The sequence below is a fragment of the Carassius carassius genome, chromosome 38 (genome assembly GCF_963082965.1).
Source record: "Carassius carassius chromosome 38, fCarCar2.1, whole genome shotgun sequence".
NCBI classification, from domain to species: domain Eukaryota; kingdom Metazoa; phylum Chordata; class Actinopteri; order Cypriniformes; family Cyprinidae; genus Carassius; species Carassius carassius.
This window is the reverse complement of record NC_081792.1, coordinates 27,495,908-27,523,612: the sequence shown is the minus strand read 5'-3', so window position 1 is coordinate 27,523,612 and position 27,705 is coordinate 27,495,908. Positions and strand designations below refer to the sequence as shown.

Genomic DNA, 27,705 nt, shown 5'->3' with positions numbered 1-27,705 from the left:
GTTACTTGTGGGGAACTACCAGACAAAATAAAAGTCTTATTTTCCATATTGCACGCATTTATTATATCCACATGTGTAATCCTGAATGTTGTATTATTGCTTTTATCATAAATAGTTTAGTAAAACCGTTTAACCCGAATATACCCCTAAATGCATAGCGTCCACTACAGATTTATTTCAGTTATGGAAATACAACTAGAACAAATACATTAATAATACCGGAAATTAAAGAGTACCTTATATCTTGTTATTTTGTATCTGTTTTATCTATCTGGATCTGCTTGAAAAAAAAAGAGTGAGGTAAACATTCCAGAGGTGTATATATGGTTACAAATGATGTAATAGTAAATATTTTCACTTAAGTGAGTTTATTTATTTATTTATGGCTAGATTAAAATTAAAGTTGTTTTCGATACGGGGCAGGTATTTTGGGGAAATGCAGATACTCGGCCACTAGAGGACGCTATAGACCATTGAACTGCAGCTTCAAGCATAGTGTTTAACTTGTCGAAGGGCCTAAAACAGCATTCAGTGTCATCATCTACTGTATATGAGGAACAGAAATATTAACACTGGAGCCAAATCATTCAAAGGAAATGTTATAATGAATGTACTCACGTTAATGAGATGCAGATTTTGACCTGGAACATGAAGGATTTTTATGAACTTTTACAGATAAATTGTAAAAAATCTGCTCCAGTGCAAAATGATCTAAATCATGCGCCCTAAAGAGACATCAACAATGTGCAAGTCTCAAGCTGTTACAGAAAAAGCATCTGGAGTTTCCATTCCCGGACACTTCTGCAGGTTTGCAATCTCTGTGCACTGAAACCCTAATGCTTTGGTCCAGAATGCATTGCAGCAGTGGGCGACATCAGTGCAGGTTTTGGCAGTGTGCAAATCCAGCAGGCAGTGGTGATTACCAGCATATGCAGCTGGGATCAACTGAGCTCACCCTATAGCTTATGTTTCCTTTATTTAATTATTTCACCAACTCTTTATCTCAAAAGCTTATAATATGCCTGTGTTGTAAATACAAAATGGAAATTAAAGTTGTTTGTAAAACAGGTAACCCTGGTAAGACAGGGATTATGTTTGGAAACACTGGCGATGTAGAGTCGCCCGCTCAACCATCTGTGCATAGTCCTCAACACACTCGCTGCTGGCAGCCACTTGCGCTGGTTAAGATGCATGGACACATTCTCAAGACAAAAGAGAACATCCTTGAGTTTGGACTCACCACTGTTTTTCCTGCAGCTTTGTAAATCAGGCCAACCAGAGTTGTGTGTGCTTATTTTGAGTTTGTTTGTTCTTGCTGAAAACAGTCAAGATTTCTTGCACCAAGAATGTCATAATTTAGTGTTCATGACTATTTTGCCTTGCACTTATCTTTACAACTAAGACTTCTGTATGTTATGATTGGTTCCTCATAGGTTTAACATGCATCAGGACAGTCCGAGTTGCAGAGTAATTTAAAAATTTTTTTTTAATAAATTAATGATTATCTTCAGAAAGGATGCATTAAATTGATCAAAAGTGATAATATTTTTTTTTATTGAAATGCTGTTCTTTTGAACTTTCTAGTCATCAAATGTATTATGTTTCCACAAAAACATTAAGCTGCACAATTATTTTTTACATTTATTATAATAGTAAATGTTTCTTGAGCAGCAAATCAGCATATTAAAATGATTTCTGAAGGATCATGAGACACTGAAGACTGGAGGAATGATGGTGAAAATACAACTTTGATCACATAAATAAACTACATTTTATAATATACATATAAAAACTGTTATTTTAAATTGTAATATTCACAGTTTTACTGTTTTACAGACTTCTGTGCAGAAAAGACTTCTTTCAAATAGGTACAATTAAATAATCGAATCTAATTATTAATGCTGCACTAATGCCAAAGAGCTTCCTGTCTTAGTCTTCACATTCTATGAGAAATGTCCTACTTTGCACTTCTGAAGTGGAGTTTGTCATGTTTAAGAGCTTTGTTGTCAAAATCATGGAGAACACCAGCCTCATTCTTAGCTCTTTCTTGGGAAAATCTTATTAAAGCCTAAATGTAGCTTATTGAAGATACTCAACAAATGTTAAATGGATATTGAATATTGTAGCGTCTCATTGGTTGACAGCCATATAAACATTAGCCTATTCACACTATTGTATCCGCTACATTCACTTAGATAATGCTGTTATGCAAATGCAATGCAAATAATTGTTGTTTTTGCTGAGTAAATTACAAATCAAAATATATAAAATGATTATTTACATACATGAATAAATTTTACTGTAGCAACAAGAGAAAGCAATGTAGATTAAGTGGGAAAAACGAACAAAACTTAAAGACCCACTGTGGTGAAAATGAAGCTTTTAACTTTGTTTACATGTCTGTCTGGTGTTTTAATGTGCTTGAAGACACACCATGTGACAATGTATCAGTCAACACCATTTCGGAGCATTTTCTCCAGCAGTTTACTAAAGCCAGTTTCAAAAACTTTGCTTGGTAAATACACACACATACATGTGTGATTATGCTTATGTTATGTCCCCATTATGTCCCCACCAATGTCAAAGTCAAACCTACACCCTTGGTAGCAATTACTACTTAAGTTAACTGAATGAACGTGGAGCAGGTCCGAGCTGATAAGATTTAGAGGAGGTGGGGACTATTCATATATTCATAGATCCATATACTAAATGAGGAATTTACATTCAAGCCATATTAAGACATAAAGTAATTCAATTTTCATGGGGACAAAAACAGTTAAATATATGTTTCTGAATATCAAAGATAAGTTTTAAAGGAGAAAATGAGTGACTGCAGGCAGACTTTAACAGTCAGCGATGATTCTCTCATCTGCCAAAATGAATGGCTCAGAAACTCAGGTATGAGTTTCCCAGTTGTGACTTAAGAAACCTTCCAATTTCCAGCCAGGAACCTTGTAATTATGATAATTCCGCACAGGAAGTCAGCAAAAGTCCAAGAACATGGATTAGGTAAGTATAGATAAAGGCAAAGATCTCATGTTGACTTTTAGTTGAAAGCCATTAATCTATTCAAACAACTCTGCTTTTCTCTTCTCTGATTTACAACCCAACAAGCATGACATTACACTGCAAAGACTCAACATTTCAATAGACGTTCAGCAACATAAGTCATGGAGCGAAAAGGAAACGTGAGCAGATTGAAACTTGTGCATACAGTCTGTTTCAAGTTAACTGCGTGTGGACTTAAGGAAGAAGTCGAGGGAGCTCCACTTTCAAAATGGTGCATCGTTGGCACTCTCGGCGGCCTCGTGTCCCACAAACACAGAGCTTAAGAGCAGTAATGCAAAGCAGATTTACAGCAGAAAATCTGGGTGCGAACAAGTGTACAGAGCCTTTCATCTGGTTTTGGCAGCAAACACGGCTCTTCTTTCTCTTTACTTCTTTCTGACTCGGTGTCACTCTTTATTTCCTTCTGATTTAGTGATCTGATATGTTCATACTCATCTGCAATGTGACAATCTGACTAATGCAGGAGCCTACAGTAAGTGCAATTGAACTACTTTCATTATTATCTACCACCCTCCACCACATGCAACCGCGCCGCTGCCAGACCCTCTGCAAACCGCAGCTTTATCTAACACTGCACAGAGGGTCCCTCTCAAACCTGAGGGGCTTCTGGAATCTTAACACTGGGGATTCTTTAATACTGAGGATTTTTTCTTCCTTTAAAGAAGGCAACCAACAGATGCAGGAAGTCAGGGAATTCCACAAATTCTTGTTTGTCACTGAGTAATCCTGTTACCAGCCCTGTGAATATGAAACGGTGTAAACATGAAAAATAAACACTTCCTTTTTTTGCTTTTTTCATTTATAATTTTTTTTTCTGGAGGGGTGAGCATGTAGAAGAAGGCCTTGCTTCTTTGGGTTACAGACCGGTTGTGACATCTGCATCAGATAGCATGATGTTTGCTTTACAAGGACAGATTTAAATGATGTACTGCTGCTATAAAGCTTCTAAAAACATTCTTAATGGATGTTGGGCTGGTTACTTAGTGGCCCAAGTCAAATTTGCATAATCTCAAATTCTATTTAAGAAATCATTGATCTTCGCAACATAAATGTTGTAAGATTAATTATGAAAGGCCTATTTGTTTAATATTGTAGGTTGATTTATTTATTCATTTATACTTGTTTATGCTTGTAATAGTAATGCTTGAATAACCAAATACTTCTAACTACATTATCCATATTTCTGTCATAGCTTAGAGGTGACTGTGTGGAAACTGGTGATTTAATTTGGTGTAAAGTGTTAATAATGGACAATCCAGATGATGTCAGTCCAAAAACACCTGTAGTTGACCATTGTGACATTTATTGCCTTTACAGCCATTTACTCAAGAGCTTTGAGATTTTCTTATATTGACAGCTAGCAGTTTTAATGCAAAAGATCAAAACAAAAACAGACATTCCAACACATAACCCACATTTTAAAGTAGAGTAACTGGCTGTAGCATTGTTTTTCTGACAAACAAGTATGTGAACTTAGCACGTTTCCTAAATATCAGCAAAATATCATTGTATTTTTATGCTTTGGTAGTACATAAAAAAAGGAACGTTTAAACAAGGGTGTAGAATTTAGTAGAAATGCTATGACATGTCCCTATCAATATCCAGCATCTACTAAATTGTCCCTAGCAATAATTTTGATCGAACAATTAAATCGCTGTTGTCTGCCGTTACGTCCTCACCAGTGCCAAAATCAAATCTACACCCTTGCCTTTATATCAGACAAAACCAGCTCCAAAAAAGTGCATTGCATTAAATTTGATTTGCACTTGCAAGTCTGTCCCTTGCATATATTGCTATGGCTTTGTCACAAGCACATGACATGATTTCAAATGCATTCGCCGCTTCCAGGACATTCGGGTGCCCAGAGATAGGCTACGTGCGCAGCCCGGTGGGATTTAAAGGTTCCACTCTCCTTTGCTTTCATTAGATCATAATAACACACAGGGCCTATCTTCAAACACAGCATGCTTATGACATGCAGACCTGAAGCAGGGCCCTATAAGGGCTGGGGCTTCGAGGCGGGTGTATCAAATACAGCGAGACGGTGGTGCCCACAAGCTGGGCCGATCCTCTCGGCTTATCTACAGAAGCCTGGCCCCTCAGGTTCAACCAGCTTGAGGTGTAGAATATGCCAAGGCTTTTGCTTGAGTACCTATTTAACTGTTTAATGATTTTCTATTGATTTTTAGAGCCAACAGAGAGTGGGATAATCCACAGCTACAGGGAGAACATTCTACTAATTGCACAAGAGTACATATCTATATCACCGGGAATATTTATCACTGTATAAATAAAATCCTTATTAAAGCCATACGGGAGAAATCCACAGAGAAGAATAGTCCTAATGTGTTTAATATCTCAATCATGTCTCCTAGTCTTCAGCAAGATCAATTAAATGAATATAATGGAGAGTTTTCTTCAGTGTCCTGCTTTTCAGATTTTTCAGAGATCTCAGCATGAATATCAGAGATCTTTATGAACTCATGACATTTTATGAACTTTATGAACTCAAAACATTTCACAATCATTTCTTCAAAGACTATATTGTCCGAACCATTCTTTGATTAGCGGTGTTTCTTTAAGTGGTGTTTCATTCTGGAAATAAATAAAAAAATCGGATTATTTGCTAAATATAATAAATAAATATATATATATATATATATATATATATATATATATATATATATATATATATATATATATATATATATATATATATAAATAAAAAAGCCCTATTATTACCTATTTTTATAATGCTATTTTTCATAAAACAGGACTTTTCAAATGTATATATATAAAAACATTAATGCACTTATCAAAAAAAAAAAAAAAAACAGTCAAATATCAAAAGTTTCAATGATAAAGGTTTTACTTCCAAAAAGAAGGATTCAAAATATGTAATTTAACTTACAGTCTGCAAAGGACTGGAGGAAGTGGAAATCAGGATTAGGCATAAAATAACTTCTTCAGAATCAATCATACATGTGGAAATGGGCTGAGAAATGGGAAGACAGGAATCAGGTCTTTGTGGCAGTTTGTCTGGTGATTAAGGGATGACAGAAAACTTCCTTACCTTACAAATGGTTGTAAAAGCTAAAATGCCAAATTCTCATTTTTTAAATTCTAATTCTAATTCTTCTAATTCATCACTTTAAAATAACCTCTAATTATTACACATCAACCTGCACCATTTGTGTTCTGACATGTTGTGTTCTGGTGCTCATGTGGGCAATGCAGGTTTGAGTCTGGTGTGTGTTGTTTTCGATCCACTCTCTAAATAATCAAAGTGGCATAAAGCCAAAAGGAAAGGGCTCAGATTTTGATATGTTTTTGGATGGCGGTGGTGGGAGACAGCTGTGTACGGGATGTGGCAGGTGAGGCGAGCAGCTGCCGCCCCCATTGTCCTGAAACAAAATGCGTGACAGGTCATGACATCAGCCTCCCACACACAGACGCCCATCACACGGTAGCTGTCCTGATGCATGTAACGCACTGGCTTCTCTTGCCTCATGTTGAGTTAAGACTAATATAATTTACTGTAAAACTCCCAACCTAAACACATATGGTGTGCATCAGTGGCCGTCGTCACTGTGGGTGTTTCTTTCTCATTAAAATCTGTTTTCTGTTTTCTTTCAGTGCTGGTTTGATAGGGTGAAAGATCATTTTGCATGTTCATTCAAAGCTGATTATATGGCATTGAGTTCTATTGTTTAATCCACCTTTAAATTATATTAAAGGGATAGTTCACACAAAAAATAAACTTCTGTCATCATTTACTCACAAGTTGTTAACCTGTATGAGTTTCTTTCTTCTGTTAAACACAAAATAAATTTTGAAGAACGTTGGTAACCAAACAGTTGATGTTAGCCATTGACTACCATAGTATTTTTTTTCATACTACGCAAGTCAATGGGAAAATTCAAACAGGTCTGAGACTTGACACAAACTTGACACAATTTGAATTTTTGTGCGAATTAACCCCTTTAATATAACAGTTTAAGTGTACAAGAACAAAACATATTGTCACCACAATGAACGTATGTTATAAAATCCTCAACTATTATTCTCTACTTCTAGTCTGAATGCTTTTAACTCTGTTGTAATGTATGTAGGTCTATAATTAATGCTTCGGGGCTAAAACTTATCATCAACAGGACAAACTTAAGGCCTGGGGTGTTAAATATTCCCTCGATCGCATAAATGTCCACACATAATCTTAATTATGTCTTCAAAAGTAGAAAATAAGAAAGCAAAACTACTCTATATTTGGATTTCCACTTTAAAGACGTGGACGATACAAGTGGCCGATTGGAAATTTTCAATGCGGGGACAGAAGCTGCTCCACTGTCTTGAGCAGATAAGAGACCAGCCATCAGAAATAAAAAAATAAACTCAGATGATCAGTGCGGTCCTCAAGCACACAGTGGGAGTGGATCAGAAACAAACAGAAGTCTTTGAATTTGGCTGGCTTTAATATCTCCCGCACTGTAACATCAGTAAGGTGACATTTCAGTGGCACCATCAAGATCCAACACCAGCCACGGCGCTTCAGCAATCAATTCTCCATGCATAATGGCCTGCTAGTGTGTACGACATGAATCAGGCACGACCGGCCCTCCTCTCCACCCTCTTTTTTTAAGAGGAGGACATCATTTATTCTGGAAAAGAGAAAAGGTCTGATAAGGCAGATCGCAGGGAACTTAAGGTAAAGAGGGGACAGATATCAAAACTCCTTCATTTACATAAAAAAATACTACATATCACTAACAAACTCTACTATTCCAAATCTTGGGTCATGAAGATCCTCAATTTAATAGAAATTAATACTTTCATTATGTGAGAAAACATGCAATTGATCAAAAGTTACAGTAAAAACATTTATAATGATACGTAAGATTAATATTTCTAATAAATACATTGTATTCATCAAAAATGTATCCGTTTTCACAAAAATGTTAAGCACCAACTGTTTCAACACTGATAATAATAAAAAATAAGACATTTCTTGAGCAGCAAATCAGCATTTTAGAATGATTTCTGAAAGATCCAGTCAACGTATAGTTAAAACTAATAAAATGAAAACTAATTCAAAATATGAATACAAATTGTAATCACATCTTAATGATACTAACGAAGGATCATGTGACACTGAAGACTGGAGTAATGATGCTGCAAATTCAGATTTGATCACATAAATAAATTACATTTGAAAACATAAATCAAATACAAACCAGTTATTTTAAATTGTAATAATACTTGACAATTTCAACTATATATATATATATATATATATATATATATATATATATATATATATATATATATATATATATATATATATATATATATATATATATATATATATATATATATATATATAAAAAATACAAATGTTTGAATGTTTTTCTTTCCTGTGGGGTTGAAAATCAAAATAAATATAAAAAATCTTACATTTATGATTCATCTGACTTAAATAGATCAGATCAGATTCTCTAAACACTTCTTTAGATGTCTGATGTCTGGATCTGTATATTCCTCCTGGTATATATATCTTTATATACCTCCTGGTCAGGTGAATTATGTCGAGAAGCGATGAATGCCAACCATCTATCAACAAACAGAGCCACTCGTTCTCCTTATTTCCATCTGTATACTATCACAGTGCTGTCAGAACAAGGATTGGCCTGCGGTTCAGCGGATAAAAGGAGAAAGATCCTGTTGAGTGAATAATCTGGGCAGTTTACAGAGAGAGGAGCTGGTGTCAGCTTGACAGAGTCGGGGTGCACACAGGTTTGAGGATCCACACACAATCCCATCGCCTCTTCAAGTTTGGACGGGTGAATGTGAAATCAATGGTACATCCATGCCAGAGATTGTTTGTGTGGGTCTCACTGGCTCAGAAATGGAATAAAACTCACATTTCTCGCCTTAAAGAAAACAGAATGCGGCTGAACTTGCTTTTTTTAGTACAAACTTGCATGGATGGGTGTATTGATTTGACATTCCTGAAGATTAACAGCTCTTGATGTACAGTATATGTAGCTCTGGAATACAGAGAAGAATGGAAACATTGAACTTTCAACACTTTTCAGCAAAAATGAAAAGAAATTACAATTTACATTATTTTAAATTAGATAACAATTTTAAGATAAAAACGCCTCCAAGTCAAAAGAACCTCAAATCAAGTATGAGTAATATTAATAGTGATGTTAAACTCATTACACAAACTAATTAGAGTGAGATTCATTGTTTGACCTGCAGGTGGCACTATTACAAAAAGTCTCTTTTAAAACTTGTCACAATAATCTTGGGTAAGAGAGAATTGAAAATTCAGCTGTACACCGCAGGAAACAAAATTACATTTTAAAATATATTGTCAAATAATAAAATAAATCAATTATATTGGAATCAATTAATGAGAGATTATTGGCAAAAAATAAGTCCTTTATTTATAGATGAATATTCTTGTCACAAATGGTAACATTTTAAGATTACATTAAAAAAATTTATTTAAAAAACTGTCACTTCAAGACAACAATTTCATATTTCTATTTTTGATGTTAACATGTTACTAAGCTAACAATGTAATACTGTAATTTAAAACGCACAGCAGCCATAATATAGCCCGTTTTAATTAAATTTTACTTTTTTAAATTATACCATGACTACATGGAAAGGTCAGATTTGAATGCATTAAATAATAATAATAATAATATTATATGCATTAAATAAAAATTTATTCATCCCCTAATGCCTTAAGAAAATGATAAATAAATTATAATGTTGAAATAAAAATAAAACAAATGATATTAAATCAGTTATTGAAAAAAAATGATTGGGAAAACCTGCAGTAGTACCTCAGATGTCCTTTATTTCTAATGACACTTCTCAGTTAGACATGCTTGTCACACATATTGCACAATGGTCTCTATCTCGCCAGTGTTTTGGTGTGTGTTGTAAGTCTATTGACACCCAGTGTGTGAAGGCAAAGTTGCAGAAGAGCTCACTCTCAGTAGGAAAGCAGTTTAAGCTCCGCTTCTCTATAGCCTGCCTCCACTTCATATGCAAAAGAGAGAGAAAAGCACTTTCCTCCTCAAATAACCTAAAGTGACAACAGCGGCAGGATCACGGCCAAGTGCGTGGTGCCACTTGGTAATGTATAATGCATTTAGCCTCTTCTGTGGCCTTGATTTTGCGCATTACAGGGGAAAACGAACAGGCAGCAAAACAAATGTTACTTTTCATTCTGTTTTACATACAGGGAAAACACAAGTCTTTCAATTGCCTCTCTCTCTTTCTTTCTTTCTTTCTTTCTTTCTTTCTGTATGTCTGTCTATCTCACAGAGAAGTGAATGAACAGAGGAGATTAAACCTGGTAAACACAGAAAAACTGAATATAGAATAGCCCCAAAACGACTTTGGACACTTAAGCCTGGGTTATTACTGTTGACTATGAATAAAACTATTCAAAAAATTTTTGTTAATTGAAATACAGCTAAAAAATAAATAAAAATGTAATTTATTAGACATATATACAGTATATATATATATATATATATATATATATATATATATATATATATATATATATATATATATATATATATATATATATATATATATATATATATAAATATTTAATATCTCTTATATTCCCAAAAAATCTAAAGCACATAAAATTATTACAAATGTAACTGAAAAAAAAGCGTATTTAAAACATTGGAAAACAAAATAAATTTATATAATAGTACATTTGATAAACATTTGAAAAAAAAAAAATACTAACTTTTATAAAAAAAAAAAAAAAGGCTTGGACCTAAAAATTTAACTTCAGACAAAAACATAAAAAGACATAAAAAATAATTCAAAACATTAATAAAACCTAATAGTAAATAAATATAGCAAAACTCACACTGCCATATGCTGAAAAGCTAAAGAAATGTCAAACACATATAAAATTACAAAAAATGTAAGCAAAGACATAACAAAATAAAAGCTAATTTAAAATATAAATAAAGCCTGTAATAATATACTGTTCAAATAATGCTAAAATACCACTGACTAAAAAAAGCTACAGATGTCAAAATCTGATAAATTGCTAAAAATTCAACAAAATTAATTCTAAATCAAAACATTTATAAAACGTATAGTTGTATATAAACAATATTAAAATCACACTGAGAAATGATGAATGTCATGGTACTGAATAACAAAATATCAAACAAACTATTATCTTTTTATTGTTTTACCACTTCAAACCTTTTATTATGAAATGTTTTGGTTAGAAACATTTTCTTTACAATAAATTATATTTGCTTTAATTTGTTATCTAATGCAATGAAATTCAAATACTTTAACTCATGACTTAAAAGCCAAAATACCTTTTGGGCCACCATAGACATTTAGAGCTAATGAGATGTTAATTTCTTATGTCATTCCCTCACTAGTGTACCAGTGGTGTTCCTCAGGCTCCCGCCCTCGGCAGCGTCTCTTATTAAATAAGCATGGCTGAAGGGCCGCAGGTAGCTCCCAGGCCCGTGCGAATTTAAGGCCTGTTTGGTTTGAGTCTTTTTTATTAGATTGAATCGAGACTTAAGCTCCATAACGGTGCTGTAGTGATTCTCCCACACAGAGGCCCCCGTCCCCCCACAGGACCGCCTGTATCAAAACACAGGCCCCTTTAAAACCCACAGCAAAGCTCTTTCTCTCTCTCTCTCTCTCTCTAGCCTCATCCTACAATAGAAACCAAATATCTTGGTAATATAGTCATTTCCTTTATGAATCAGTGTTTTTTGCTATTTTTTATGATTGTTGAACCAGCTCTTTACTTTCAGAATAAAATGTGGATGTGTTAGTCAATGTAAGGGTGTTTTGGGACTGGGTCTCTATGACAATCCCTTTTCCTATGTGTTATATTTAGTGAAAATATCACTTAGAAATTAACAAAATATGTATGTAATAAATATGTTTTAGGGATAAAATATAATTTAAGATACTGTTCAGTAGTGGGGTTGGTAGGATTTTGTAATGTTCTTGAAAGATGTCTCTTCTGCTCACCAAGGCTGCATTTATTTGGTAAAAAATGCAGTAAAAACTGTAATATTGTTAATTATCATTACAAATTAAAATAACGGTTTACAATTTGAAAATATATTAAGAAGTAATTTATTCCTGTGATGTAAAGCTGAATTTTCAGCATCAGTATTCCAGTTTTCAGTGTCACATGATCATTCAGAAATCATTCTGATATGCTGAGTTTACATCTCATGATTCTGACTTCTATATCATAACTGTGAGAAAAATTCCAAATTGTGAGATAAAAGAAAAAATCTGAAAAAAAAAACCTAAAGTAATGCTCGACTTAGCACTTATAATCATTACAGCTGAAAACATTTTAGCACAGACTCTGTCTCTAGACACACAATGAGCTGACCAGAAAACACACTTGCTCACTCACACACACGTGCGTTTGCAATGAGCTGACCCCACACACACACACACACGAATGTGCAATACCATGCCTGCGATTCGGACCACGGGAGCTCATTGAGAATGGTCGTTGTTCCAGAAAGATCTGTGAGGCCGCCCACTTCTTACATCATCATGCCATTCTGATCACACTCACTAATGCTCTCAGCTGTGCCTCTATGACATCATTTCCTGCCCCAGCTGGGTCTGTGTGTGACATAAACATACACCAGAACTCTCTGATAGCTTTGGGTCAGGCTTTTATGGCAGAATCTGAGGGTTATGGGAACACACAACATGCTAGCATGCACAGATGAAGATCCAGCTAGTGTGACAGCATCACAAATAAAATCCTAATAGCCTCCTCTCTGCTTCTCATGTTAATGGTATTTTACAGAATCGAAACAAAGTGTACAATAAACTTCAGATCCATATCAGTTCCTGTTTCTTTAGTATATTTGACGCTAACCGGTCCAGGTTTGGCTAGTTTAGTCTCATCAGTTGGCACCTGCTGGCAGATGCTGGAACTACAACATTCTCCATTCACATCTAATCAAAAGTATTTATCAGTCAGTCAGTGTTTACTCTGACTAATAAAATGTATCATATGTTACAAATAAATAATAAGAATTACTCACTGTCAAAAAAATTATCACTAAAACTATCCTGAGCTGTAAAGTGAATAAAAAAAAATATTGATAAATATATATTTTTAAAAAAAATATAAATCTAAAATGTATTATATACATTATAGTTTGAAGTTTGTAAGATGATTATTATTATTATTATTATTATTATTTTGGTCTCTTGCCAAGGCTGCATTTATTTGATCAAAAATACAGTAAAACAGCAATATTGTGAAACATTACTACAATTTAAAACAACTGTTTTCTATGTTAATATAATGTAAAATGTAGTTTATTCCTGTGAGGCGAAGCTAAATTGCAAAATTCAGCATCATTACTCCAGACTTCAGTCACATGATCCTTCAGAAATCATATCTGTGACACATTCTCATCTCAAGCGTGTTTTGCAGCTCAGATAAACTAATTGCCTCTTGAAAGAACACAATTAGCATCCAAGACAGACAAGTCGGCCACTTCTCCTGAAGTTCGTAAACTTCACAATTTCCTTATTGTTCCACGGCATGAAAATAACTCACTAACAGCCATACGTTTTCATTCTCCTGCTTCTGCGGAGGACTCGAAAATGAGACTTTATGTTTCATAAACGCTGCATCTCAGTGGCTTCAATAATCCTGCAAATGAAATCGATTCTCTCTCTCCCTCTCACCAATTCAGATCCCAGCTGGGTTTCCCATATGTGGCTGTAATGAGGAACGGCAAAGTCAATCCCTTATATCGGCATCCCTGCTAAAACTCAGCCTCAGCAGAACATCCAATCCTTCTGTAATTACCCATAATACAAACAGACGCACTGTGTCAGCCCCCTATTTTTTTGAATAAAGTCATATTTATTTCCATAAATAACTGCATGGATTTAATGCAGTTCATTATATGCTTCTCAGAGGTGTGCTGTATTATTCAGAAAAGAAGTAGTGAACCCAAACAGTGCAGAAAGTAAACACGTTTGTTGTTCATATGCGTAAATTTATTTGTTTCATCTCAAAATCCTAAGTGTAAATCTCAAGATACAGTCAATAATGATTTTCCCAGAATACCAACAACATTTCAAATTGTTGATGCTGCTCGACTGCCTTCAGAATTGGAAAAGAAACTGATTTTCTTCACAATTATCTGCAAGGTCTGACGCACCTTTCTCAGAAATGGTTCGTTTCATGTGTATTTTACCAATTGTGAACAACTGTGTCATTTTTTTGGCTGCTCCGGCCTCACAAATTAGATTATCCCGACCAACCCACAATACAGCATCTCCACAGGTTTAAACTCAGCATGAAAACCACTTCCTATTGATTAATGTTCTCATTTCCTGTGTTTTCAGCCAGCGCATGTGGTCAGATGCTCTGAACAAGGAACTGCCTTTTGTTTATACCATAAACCTGCATCTATTTGCATCTTTAGTAATTAGTGTTTTAAAGTAAATAGAAATTGAAATCGGTTTTGATTGTTAAAATATCAACCTAAAAGAAAAAAACAAACCACCTCATTTCACTTCCATTTACAGTATGGTCCCATCAGTTAATGTTAGATTAATCAATTAACTAACATTACATAATAATGAACAATACTTTCATGCCAAAATGAAGAGTTGTCAGGTAACAACTTCTTATGCAAACGAGATTACGGGAGGCATAAGTGCATTTGATTTATTCATTTATTTACAAAATAAAATTATAAATGTATTAAAACAACATATATTTACACTCTAGAAACAGTATTGCATTGTGGTGAGTTTTGCATGGTCAAACACCACTAACATTTTCTTAAGAAAGTGTACAAATCTAGTTTGTTAAACTGTTTTAAGTTAAAGTGAAACACTACAGGCAAAACTGGTAAAATACAGTATGGTTACTACAGTTTAATTCACCCCGGCATGATGTGAAAGCTGAGTAAGGTGAGGTGTTTGTGTGTTTATTGGCAGTCAGTCACCTCAGAGGTTTCAGGTTAGATCATCTCGTCATCCCGTGCCATTCTGCCCTTGCAAAATGGATAAACGACCCGATGCTGGATTCTGTATTGAGAGGAAAAATCAATTATTCGACCCCCTGTACATTTCACAGCTCATTTTAAACACCGTGGGGTGAATTAAAGACCACTTTATATGCATTTCCCACAATGACTGGCATCGTGCTGCAACACTAACTGCTGCCTTTTCCCTTTCTAGTGCTAAAGACGCCGCTAATGTGCTTCTTGTTGACAGGGAGAACATTCCCTGTCCACTGCAGCCAGCGTCCTGACAGCGAGGATATGACAGCACTAATGGAAGCTGATTACCGGGAGGCATCTATTAATTTACCCCTAATCACAACAAAGAGAAAGGCAGCACTTAACAGCTGTGAAATAGCAGCCGCTGTTCGGAAATGAAGCCTGGGGAAAAGGCCGAGGACATATTACCTGCCGCTATTGTGCTGATCATCAACCCGGCTTAGCCGTCGGTAACTCTATAGGCTACATTTGCCATCCCCTTTACCTGGGAGCTCTCAGTAAGTGGTGGGAAAAAAAGAACATAAAGGCGATTGGTTTGCACTTGGAGTGCTGGAAAGATTGTGATCCAGGTGAGAAGCTGACAGTAACAGGTTTAAGCTCTCCAGCTTTATTTGTGAAGGAGAGGGGATTGTCGCTCTGACCTGATTGCGAGAGGTTGACTTCCTATCTGCTTTTGTTTGAGAACAAAGTGTCCAGATGACCTTTGCTTTGTTAGGCTGAAGATAAAAAAATACTGTTAACAAGCACATGCCAAGCCTCCTATGCACACGCTCTTTGTCAGAGAAGACAGTTTCGGATAGGATGAATTTAAGGGGATAGCTCACCTACAAATAAAAACGTGGACATCATTTACTCACCCTCATGTTATTTCAAACAACATTTCTTTCATTGAAAACAAAAGAGAAGTTTTATTGCTCTTTTCCGGAACACAGATACATACGATGATGCAAGCTCCTAAAAGAACAACAAAGCATAATAAAATATTATCATAACAGTCTGGGTAGTAACATATTACATGTAATCTAGATTACGTAATCAAATTACAAAAATTAAGTACTTCCAACTACAACCCGAATTCCGGAGAAGTTGGGACGTTTTTTAAATTTTAATAAAATGAAAACTAAAAGACTTTCAAATCACATGAGCCAATATTGTATTCACAATAGAACATAGATAACATAGCAAATGTTTAAACTGAGAAAGTTTACAATTTTATGCACAAAATGAGCTCATTTCAATTTTGATTTCTGCTACAGGTCTCAAAATAGTTGGGACGGGGCATGTTTACCATGGTGTAGCATCTCCTTTTCTTTTCAAAACAGTTTGAAGACGTCTGGGCATTGAGGCTATGCGTTGCTGGAGTTTTGCTGTTGGAATTTGGTCCCATTCTTGCCTTATATAGATTTCCAGCTGCTGAAGAGTTCGTGGTCGTCTTTGACGTATTTTTCGTTTAATGATGCGCCAAATGTTCTCTATAGGTGAAAGATCTGGACTGCAGGCAGGCCAGGTTAGCACCCGGACTCTTCTACGACGAAGCCATGCTGTTGTTATAGCTGCAGTATGTGGTTTTGCATTGTCCTGCTGAAATAAACAAGGCCTTTCCTGAAATAGACGTTGTTTGGAGGGAAGCATATGTTGCTCTAAAACCTTTATATACCTTTCAGCATTCACAGAGCCTTCCAAAACATGCAAGCTGCCCATACCGTATGCACTTATGCACCCCCATACCATCAGAGATGCTGGCTTTTGAACTGAACGCTGATAACATGCTGGAAGGTCTCCCTCCTCTTTAGCCCGGAGGACACGGCGTCCGTGATTTCCAACAAGAATGTCAAATTTGGACTCGTCTGACCATAAAACACTATTCCACTTTGAAATAGTCCATTTTAAATGAGCCTTGGCCCACAGGACACGACGGCGCTTCTGGACCATGTTCACATATGGCTTCCTTTTTGCATGATAGAGCTTTAGTTGGCATCTGCTGATGGCACGGCAGATTGTGTTTACAGACAGTGGTTTCTGAAAGTATTCCTGGGCCCATTTAGTAATGTCATTGACACAATCATGCCGATGAGTGATGCAGTGTCGTCTGAGAGCCCGAAGACCACGGGCATCCAATAAAGGTCTCCGGCCTTGTCCCTTACGCACAGAGATACCTGATCTCTTACCACACAGGTAATACCTGATATCAATTAACTTAATTAATCACTAGATGTTCTCCCAGCTGAATCTTTTCAAAACTGCTTGCTTTTTTAGCCATTTGTTGCCCCCGTGCCAACTTTTTTGAGACCTGTAGCAGGCATTAAATTTTAAATGAGCTAATTAAGTGGATAAAAGTGTAAAATTTCTCAGTTTAAACATTTGCTACGTTATCTATGTTCTATTGTGAATAAAATATTGGCTCATGTGATTTGAAATTCCTTTAGTTTTCATTTTATTAAAATTTAAAAAACGTCCCAACTTTTCCGGAATTCGGGTTGTAGATTACATGTTAAAATGCTCAGAATTAGATTAAATTCACTTTAAGAATGCATGATTACTGTACATATACAGGTCCTTCTCAAAAATTTAGCATATTGTGATAAAGTTCATTATTTTCCATAATGTAATGATAAAAATTAAACTTTCATATATTTTAGATTCATTGCACACCAACTGAAATATTTCAGGTCTTTTATTGTTTTAATACTGATGATTTTGGCATACAGCTCATGAAAACCCAAAATTCCTATCTCAAAAAATTAGCATATCATGAAAAGGTTCTCTAAACAAGCTATTAACTTAATCATCTGAATCAACTAATTAACTATAAACACCTGCAAAAGATTCCTGAGGCTTTTAAAAACTCCCAGCCTGGTTCATTACTCAAAACCGCAATCATGGGTAAGACTGCTGACCAGACTGCTGTCCAGAAGGCCATCACTGACACCCTCAAGCAAGAGGGTAAGACACAGAAAGAAATTTCTGAACGAACAGGCTGTTCCCAGAGTGCTGTATCAAGGCACCTCAGTGGGAAGTCTGTGGGAAGGAAAAAGTGTGGCAAAAAACGCTGCACAACGAGAAGAGGTGACCGGACCCTGAGGAAGATTGTGGAGAAGGACTGATTCCAGACCTTGGGGGACCTGCGGAAGCAGTGGACTGAGTCTGGAGTAGAAATATCCAGAGCCACCATGCACAGGCGTGTGCAGGAAATGGGCTACAGGTGCCGCATTCCCCAGGTCAAGCCACTTTTGAACCAGAAACAGCGGCAGAAGCGCCTGACCTGGGCTACAGAGAAGCAACACTGGACCTTTGGACAAATTTTGCATGTAATTCGGAAATCAAGGTGCCAGAGTCTGGAGGAAGACTGGGGAGAAGGAAATGCCAAAATACCTGAAGTCCAGTGTCAAGTACCCACAGTCAGTGATGGTCTGGGGTGCCATGTCAGCTGCTGGTGTTGGTCCACTGTGTTTTATCAAGGGCAGGGTCAATGCAGCTAGTTATCAGGAGATTTTGGAGCACTTCATGCTTCCATCTGCTGAAAAGCTTTATGGAGATGAAGATTTTGTTTTTCAGCACGACCTGGCACCTGCTCACAGTGCCAAAACCACTGGTAAATGGTATACTGACCATGGTATTACTGTGCTCAATTGGCCTGCCAACTCTCCTGACCTGAACCCCATAGACAATCTGTGGGATATTGTGAAGAGAAAGTTGAGAGATGCGAGACCCAACACTCTGGATGAGCTTAAGGCCGCTATCGAAGCATCCTGGGCCTCCATAACACCTCAGCAGTGCCACAGGCTGATTGCCTCCATGCCACGCCGCATTGAAGCAGTCATTTCTGCAAAAGGATTCCCGACCAAGTATTGAGTGCATAACTGAACATAATTATTTGAAGGTTGACTTTTTTGTATTAAAAACACTTTTCTTTTATTGGTCGGATGAAATATGCTAATTTTTTGAGACAGGCATTTTGGGTTTTCATTAGCTGTATGCCAAAATCATCAGTATTAAAACAATAAAAGACCTGAAATATTTCAGTTGGTGTGCAATGAATCTAAAATATATGAAAGTTAAATTTTTATCATTACATTATGGAAAATAATGAACTTTATCACAATATGCTAATTTTTTGAGAAGGACCTGTAATTGACGTAATGGCAGTAAATTATTCATAATTTGACTTTTTCTCTCTTAAAGGATGCTTTAGAATGCATTGATATAATATTTTAAATTGTTCTCTGATGTCCCCGGAGTGTGTATATGAAGTTTTATGTCAAAATACCCCACAGATTATTTTTTTAAAGCTTGTTGAATCTGCCACTTTTAGGGTTTGAGCCAAAACACGCTGTTATTTATGTTGTCCCCTTTAAATGAAAATGAGCTGCTGCTTTTGCCTCCCTTTTCCGACAAGTGCGGAGCTCATGCTCACGGGCAGACCACCGGTGTTACGGTTTAACTGACTTTATATTGCTTCCAAATGCAATTTTTAACTATCACATTCCTATTTACGATCATTTTGGTAGCACATAAAAGCAGCATTAGTGAAAACAGGCCTTACAGAGGCCTGTTTTCAGCAACATTAGCTTTAGCAACATTAGCCTTACAGAGAGCCAAGAAGATCTTTTGGAAAACAAAATCTGATGCGTGATGTTTACTTTGTCTGTAGTCTGGATGTTTGTGCACGAAGCGTTGGTATCGATCCTTCTTTCAGAAGCAATCTTTGCACAGCTCCAGCGCTGCACTGACCCTCATTTGTGAGGCAGTCAGGTGTAAAATATTAGCACAAATGTATAGGACTTTCCATTTGTTTTCGAAAATGAAAGTTACCCTCATGTCCTCAGTGGTCTATGGAGACTCCTATGTTCGTTGGTGTATCCCAACACACAACACTTTTAATCGCTCTTTGGTGCTGACATTGTATCTCCAGCAGTTACAGAAAGAGAACAGTAATGAGTGACCGCAGCTTCTCATTAAAGTGTGTGTATATGTTTATAGGGCAGAAAGCATCACAAATGGGCGGGACTTTCACCGACTATGTCATCATAGTAGTGAGAAACCTGCTAGTGTGGAGAGAATGTTTATGAATTATTGGGATTATAAAACAATAAAGGGATTATATTTTTTTTCACCCACTACGGCCATACAACTGTGTTCAAACACTGTTTAAAAGTGATTTTTGCATTCTATGGCACCTTTAAATTTTCCTTTCTAAAATTGTACTGACTTTATTTATAAAGTCTTCCACCCTTTTATCAACTATGATAGTTATCCTGAAGGTCTTTTGTGTGTTGCTGAAGAATATAAATAAATAAATAAATATATATATAAATATATATATATATATATATATATATATATATCACAAAACCAAATCATCTAACTCCAATTTCATTTTCTTATTCTTGCAAATTTTCTGGAATGAGAATAATTTGTGCTGTTACGTTTCTAAGCAATCAGACTTACTGTTTTAAACTGCCAAATGACAAAAACACACACTAAACCTCTGAGGAACATCAAGCCAAGTCTGAGGTTATTAGCGTGGCGTGATGTTTGTTGTGCCAATGTCGCCTGTACTCCAGCCCTTCCCTAAAGGACTCTCACACAATTACAGATCACAGGACATCTCTGCCGCTGTTAGAGTGACTAATAGGTTTTATGGGGCCTTTGAGAGCCCTGTTGTGCCAGCTATTGTGGAAGTCATGAGTTATATGATCTTACAATTATAAATATACACAAGGCGGATTTCCCTTTCTCCTAATTATCTTCCTATTGTGTGACGCTTGGCCAAGGAGGGGCACTGATGCTGTAAGCTGGAGAAAGAGACAGAGAGAAAGGGTGAAAGAGAGAGAGAGAGAAAGAGAGAGAGAGAGAGACATCCATAGCCAGATTTGGCTAGTTGGCAGCAGCTTCCAGCCAGAGCACAGTTACCTTTTATTGCAGTCATAATTAGAAACTCACGCTGCCAGCATCATGAAAAGAGGCTTTTGAAGTCATGCGCTCACAGGGTGTCGGGTGGAACCAACTGGAGGCCCAGAAAGTGTTCAATTAACAGAGGGAGGCAGAGCTCTGGGCCGCCGTAATATGACAAACAAGCCAGAACATTCCGTTTGGCGTCATATGAATTAATCAGTCAAACAGCGGTGGACATGTTGGGCTTACAGACGTTTGATTCATTCCTGGGGACTGATGAGGCTCGTGATTAAATTAGGGAGCTCTTCACCAGCACGTCTGAGGGGGGCAACAGAGAGGTTTTTGAAAGAGTTGAATGCAGGCTGACAGGCAGATCGTCTGGAGGGGCTCAGACCCCACTCAGAACCGCACTAATTACCTAATTACTGACACACACACAACAGCTGCATCTGCTTAACACACACACACACACAAACGCATGTATGAAGGTAAATGCAGAGGTGTTGCCAATCTGTTTTTGAATCTCATTTGTTAATGCATTAAAAGGGATAGTTCACACAAAAAGACAAGTTCTGACATCATTTAATCACCCTCAAGTTGTTCCAAATCTGTAGTTTCTTTCTTCTGTTAAACATAAAAGAAGATATTTTGAAGAATGTGGGTAACCAAACAGTTGCTGGTCCCCAATTACTTGCATAGTATTTTCCCCCACATATATGAGTTTGGTTGACTTTTGCCTAAATAAACTCCTAATTTCCTGATTATTAATAGTTAGTAAGGTTTGTGTGGTATGGGGTAGGACCATATAAAATAAAATAAAAAATACAGTATAAAAAAAACAGTCACGCAGAATAAGGCTATATGCTTTTTTACGCACTAATAAACAGCCATCCACTGTGCTAGTATGCTAAGTTAATAATGAGAAATGGTGTCTAAACTAAGTGTTACCATGAGTTTTTATGAGTTATACCACAGCATTTTCAGAAAAAAACTTGTTGTTCCTTGTTGTTTTGATATAAAGAAAGACACAATAGCGATTTCTGATTCATAAGTGAATCATTCATTGAACCGATTCTAAAAATAAATGTGAAAAAAATCACAAATTGCATCAAATGATTAATTTGTGAATTAGACTAATCCAATTAAAGCAAAAGCAAACGACTCTGAATCAGTCCATCATTTCTTAAAGTGAAAGATTCCTCAAATCATGTGGCTTGCTCAGAAAACTCTACTAATTGATCACTGTTTATTAGCTGTTCATTAAATGAAAGAAAATTAGATTACGCATCAATAACTGAAAATAACCAGAACTTATGGATGTTATGATATATTTTTTTGCACAGGAAACTAATTTGAGCTTTTCCATCTTGAGTAACCAGGGTTATTATCATTAACTGAAACTATTAAAACCTTTTTTTATATTATTAAATAAAGCTGAAATAAAATATAAATATTATATGAAAACTAAAAGAAAACTAAATTTTAAGCACTAAAATTACTAACAGGAAATAAATAAAATCTTAAACTGGAATAAAAGCAAATTAAACCTAATAAAAACAAAAACTTATAAAAATGACAAAAGCACATAACAAAATGACTCAAATTTAAACTAAAATGAAAACTATTAATATATGCATTCAAATATTTATAAAACTATATAAATCGCTCTAAAAATAACACTGCGACTAACAGTGTAATTCTGTCAAAATATCCTGAATTAACTGAAATAATCCCTTGGGACACTCTCCCCCTACAAATCACTGACCCTGATGTAATACGTTTCGTTTCCCAACATAAATCAATAAATGAGGAAAAGTGATCTTGGTTTAAATATGAGCTGCTCTCAGACCAAAGGGCAAGTTCATTATTCATCTCATTTACATTAATTATGCCTGTTTCATTCAGCATTGGGCTCAGTTATGATTCTAAACATCATTGGTGTCATTCTGGAATAATTCTACCCAACCGTATCTAACTTTGTGTAACATCAGGGATCAATATGAACCAAAAATAAAATTAAAAGCCTTAACGATATGTAATGTTTTAGTATATTTCTGAAGCATCAATGGAGGATTTGTGTATATGTCAAAATAAGACTGCAATATACGATAACATAAAATAATATCCTAAAAGTATTAATCAAAATATTAAATAATAATAGCGCAAATATATCAAATAGGTTTTTAAGGACTGTAATTTCAGCCCATAAGTTGAGAATGTATTCACAATATAAATATTTATATTTAAACATGACATTATACTGGAGTATAATGGACTTACATGTTTGGTGTGGTGAATCTTGTGTACACACTATCTATTTACAATGCCATTCTTGCAGATCTGCAAGAATACAAACACACTTTTGCCATCTATAATTGAACTCTGGCAAATTTACATAATTATTAATGTGATGATTGTTGCAATTTGAGGGCCTTTTGCAGCGGTCACACACACATAGTGATTCACCTTCGCGTGAAGCTTCAAGCTCACTTGAGCGACCAATAAGCCACTTAAGCCTGGTTTCCATGGCAACTGCACAGAGGCTTTTAACAGGCTGTTTCTTCGCCATCCGTGTCTACTGTATTAATGAGATAATTACACGAGCATACATACTGACTGCTGTTTAGAAACACTGGATAGCGATGCCTATTTACATAAGTTAATTACGACAAACTGAGAAGTCAATGCCTCAGTTTGTTTGTGCCTTTGTAAAGCGCTCAACCTGAGTGAAGCTGAGAATCCTGAATACTGAATAGCTGTTGCATTTAATACAGCTCTGATGAAGAAGTGTTAAGCATCTAACTGGGAAATTTGCCCTTTAAAATGGTCATTTAAATGTTGCTTTTTTTTTAGAATTATAAAATGTGCATCTGAATTTTCAGCATCATTCCTCCAGTCTTCAGTGTCACATGATCTTCAGAAATCATTCTAATATACTGATTTGCTGATCAAGAAACATTTCTGGTTATTATCAATGTTGAAAACAGCCGTGCTGTTTAATATTTTGGTGGAAACCGTGACACACTAGTTTTCTAAAGGCTAATTAATAAATAAATGAATACTTTCATTCAGCAAGGATGCATTAAATTGAACAAAAGTGACATTTATGATTTTACAAAAGATTGGTATTTGAAATAAATGCTATTCTTTTGAACTTTCTAAGAATCCCGAAAATCACAGAAAAACTGCATATTAAAATATATTATAATAGAAAAACTCTTACTGTAATAATAATAATTGTAAAATGTAATCATTTTAATTAAAGTCTTGACTGATTCAAAACAAATTCAAATCTAGAACCCAGATTATCACACAGACTTGAAACATAACTATTTTACTAAGCAACCATAATAGCAAAGCACTAGAATCATGCCATTCTGTTATTGAAATTAATAAATGTGGTGTTTATCATTTAAAAGCAATAAGCTGCTATGTTGCATGTCATCGTGTGTCTAAGATTTGTTTCTTTAAATGCATACTTGTATATTCTTAACTAGGAGTTTTCCTCATTAAAACAGGTATAGAGCAGATCTATTCCTTCTATATCAGATGAACAGAAACAGACACCTCTAAAGAGCAAGGCTTGGCCAGGGGGTCGAGGAACCTTCCCATGATGCCCCCATGCTGTGCACCCAAGCATTGCATCCACGGTCGGGAGAGACGCTCCCTGCTAAGTTTGAAAAGACCAATTTTCAGCTAATATGAAGGTCGTGACAGCGGCATAAAAGGCCTGGTTGGACATTATAGTGGCGGAATTGTAAATATTGGTTAGAGACGGACACAAATGGAGGGGCAGGCTGTGGGAAATTTCCATACAGCCCACTGCGGCACCACTGGTGGCTCACTGCGGCGGAATAGATTTTCCATTCTACTGTGTCACATTAGATTTTCGGAGGTGCTGGGTGGCAGGTACATATCATTAGTAACACTTTAGCATGGTAATGAACCTTTTTATTTATCCTCCACTCTCCTCATGAATGCATAAGGAGTCTCTCTGTGGCTTCCCCCCCGGAGAGAGAGAAAGAGAGAGAGAGAGAGCAACAGAGAGAGAGACAGACAGCACTCATGGCCTTTTGAATGACTGCTTATGGTGACCAGAATGGTGACCACACAAATAAATAAAAAATATACACACAACAAGTCATAACACACATCTCGGACTTCATGGATATAGTAAAAAACATGGCAGTGCAAGTTACACACCAAACGTTAAGGATTAAGGGTTAAGGATTTGTCAAAATCAAATCAATAACTGATTTGGAGAAATGTAGCATTCCATCCCTTTCTCCCGAACGGATGCTCTGCAGTGAATGGGTGTCGTCAGAATAAGAGTCAAAACGGCTGATAAAAACATCACAATAATCCACAGCACTCCAGTCCAGCAGTTAATGTCTTGAGAAGAGAAAAGCTGCGTCTTTGAAAGAAACAAATACATCATTCAGATGTTTTTAAGTTCAAACCTTTGGGTCCTGATAAAAAGGAGTCATTCTCCAATGAAAAAGTTATCTCCCCTGAACCAGGAGAGAAATATGCACAGATCAAGCATCATTTACAAGTGAAAACAGATTTTTATGTGAGAGGAGAAAAGAAGATGGACTTTTTTTTACTGGAGGAAATGGATTTATGGATTACTTGTGGATTATTGTGATGTTTTTAATCAAATGTTTCGACTCATTCTGACGGCACCCATTCACTGTAGAGGATCCACTGGTGAGCAAGTGATGTAATACTACATTTCCACAAATCTGATGAAGACACAAACACATCTACATCTTGAATGGCCTGAGGGTGAGTACATTTTCAGCTATTTTTTTAAATGAACTATTCCTTTAAAACTAAAGACTCCAAAGGGGATGTTTTTGCATCAATGCCATTCACTTTTGGTTCCCCAAAGAACATTCCAGTGAACCGTTTCTAAAACAACCTTTTTTTTAAATTATTATTTTGAAGAACATTTTAATATTTAAAAAAAACCTTTTCTGCTCTAAGGAATTTGTCACATGGAATCATCAATGCCAATAAAGATTTATTTTAAAGACTGTAGGTCGTTTTTTTTAATTATTATTATTTTTAAATGTGCTAAGGAGTTGCTAGGTGAGCCATAATTTTAAACTAGCTCCACAACACTGTTAACAACCACTGCAGCAATTTCACAAGCTTCAGATCCAGTAAAACAACCCAGCCACAAGCAATCAACTGACCTCACTGTTGTGGGCAGATCACAAGCTAAATGCCCCCTGACAGCTCTCAAGACCCCCTCCGTGTGGCTTTAAACGTGTGAATAGATCCCCTGCCTCAGCATCTCTGGAGAATCAGGCATATCACAGGCATTACATGACAGTCTGTCTGCCAACAATTCCATCTGACCATCACACACACATTTTAAAGACAGTTTTTCCAAATTACATCTGAAATTACACATAAAATGTATAATATAAGAAAAATGAAAAAATGTCCATACTTGAGTCTACTTTAATATGAGTTTAAGTCAGAACAAGGATTTAATTTTAATTCATAAGGTAAGGTTAATGATTCAGTTCTCACAAAATGTGAACCACAAGTTATCAGTAAAGTTCCAATGAGTAAGGCATTTAAACCCATGTTGCTTCACAATGACTGTCTTTGTAGGGTAAAAACACTTGATAAAACTATATTCTAAATGATTAGTTGCTTTATTTTCTATTATTCAGTTTAGTGATTGTTACTTTTAATATTTTATCTAATGCACTTAGATGCAGCAGCATGCATCAATATTACTATTGCTCTTTGTGAGGAAATCATCTATGCACATTATTTAAATAAATCTTCTTAATATACTATAAACTAAACATTTATTTCAAAATAAATACACAAGAAAAAACACTGTGTAAGAACACGTTGTGTGATGATTCAGTTCATTTGAGTCAACTTAAATGACTCGTCTGAATGAACCATTTCACTAAAATGATTCAGACTTCTTGATACATATATGACAGAATACCTACAATATCATACAAAATATCATACAGAATGTGCAGTACATATTTAGAGCTCCTTGCATGACATTTCATATCACACAATGCAATTCACACAATCCACTTTTGATTTCCAGTGTGACAAATGCAACTGTAATATTTTTTGCAGACTCAACTTCTAAGACTTAACACAATTTTAAATGAAGTGCTGACCGCTTATAATCAACTTGAAATTGATTTGGATATATAAGTCTTTTTTTTTATTGTGATGTCATCACAGCCATTCTGTACATATTTATCAAGCACAATGAAATGTTTAATTGATCCAATTTAACACCAAAAAACAGCAGAGAATTCATAATATTGCAGATACTTACTGTTTAGTTTGTGTGGTTGTTTTCCCTCCAAAATGGTGACACTTCCTGGATGATGATGTGATTAAGGAAATGACTTTTGTTAAAGGAATACTGCTGACGTTTTCCCACATTTCTCTCTTTGTTTTCAGAATATGTAACTTGATATGTTAATATTGTATTTATTTTTTATTTTTTTATAATCTGTACTTGTCAGAAATTGCCCGTCTATTTTAACTTGTTTGTAACTTTTCAACTGAGGATGCAACCAGAGACTAAAAGGATGGAAAGTGATACTGAAAACTAATCAAATTATATCATGATTTTTATACGAGACAA

At 35.7% G+C, this 27,705-nt stretch overlaps 1 long non-coding RNA gene across 1 annotated transcript; it reads right to left on the bottom strand.

Moving 5' to 3' along the window:
- Positions 1–7,259: 7,259 nt before the first annotated feature.
- On the bottom strand, positions 7,260–27,438 carry LOC132119110 (uncharacterized). The gene is made up of 3 exons (XR_009426124.1): positions 27,391–27,438; positions 26,261–26,361; positions 7,260–7,727 (listed from the first exon to the last, which is right to left on the bottom strand). It is a non-coding gene; the product is annotated as an uncharacterized LOC132119110 (long non-coding RNA).
- Positions 27,439–27,705: the final 267 nt, after the last annotated feature.